The sequence below is a fragment of the Conger conger genome, chromosome 4 (genome assembly GCF_963514075.1).
Source record: "Conger conger chromosome 4, fConCon1.1, whole genome shotgun sequence".
Lineage (NCBI taxonomy): Eukaryota > Metazoa > Chordata > Actinopteri > Anguilliformes > Congridae > Conger > Conger conger.
In genome coordinates, this window is record NC_083763.1 from 29,403,700 (window position 1) to 29,404,338 (window position 639).

Consider the following 639-nt stretch of genomic DNA (forward strand, 5'->3'; position numbering starts at 1 on the left):
AATAAAAATGATTATTCCTACGAATGGCCTGTTGTGAGAATTAGCTGGTCAGAATATGGAGAAAACATACAGCAAAAACATAATTTAGGCTTCCAGCTGCCTTTCAACAATGTGGCTGAGTATCTTAGTTCGTATATGATATGAGATACGACGATATTTTTGTTTGTTGGACTGTGGTTTATCTGACAGGAAACAAAAACCGGCATGTATAATATTAAGTATATAACCATGCACCGTTCCGAAGCAAAACTTATTCTGACATTGAAGCTGCCAATTCAAACAAATAAATAGGGGCACACCACGTAACCAACGTATTAGTTAACATGACTACTTCAGTTGAGGACTGTATTATCCATTACATTTATCAACTAGCTTAGCCTGTATTTAAGATAGAATCTGTTTATTTGGACCGATGTTTGGCGCCCAGAATGAGTGGCGTATAAACGCGGACTGACAGAAAAAAAAATCCGAATGGCCTTCGGAGTACAATCACAGCAAATGGACTGCAGATTTGAACGCCACGCTTCACGGAGCGCTCAGCTTGAATTGGCACATAGACCTATAAGTTATTACTAATGATGTCTGCGCTGTTAAGTTATTTTTTACTTGAGGGAAGCAATTACGACGGTTGTGGGAAAT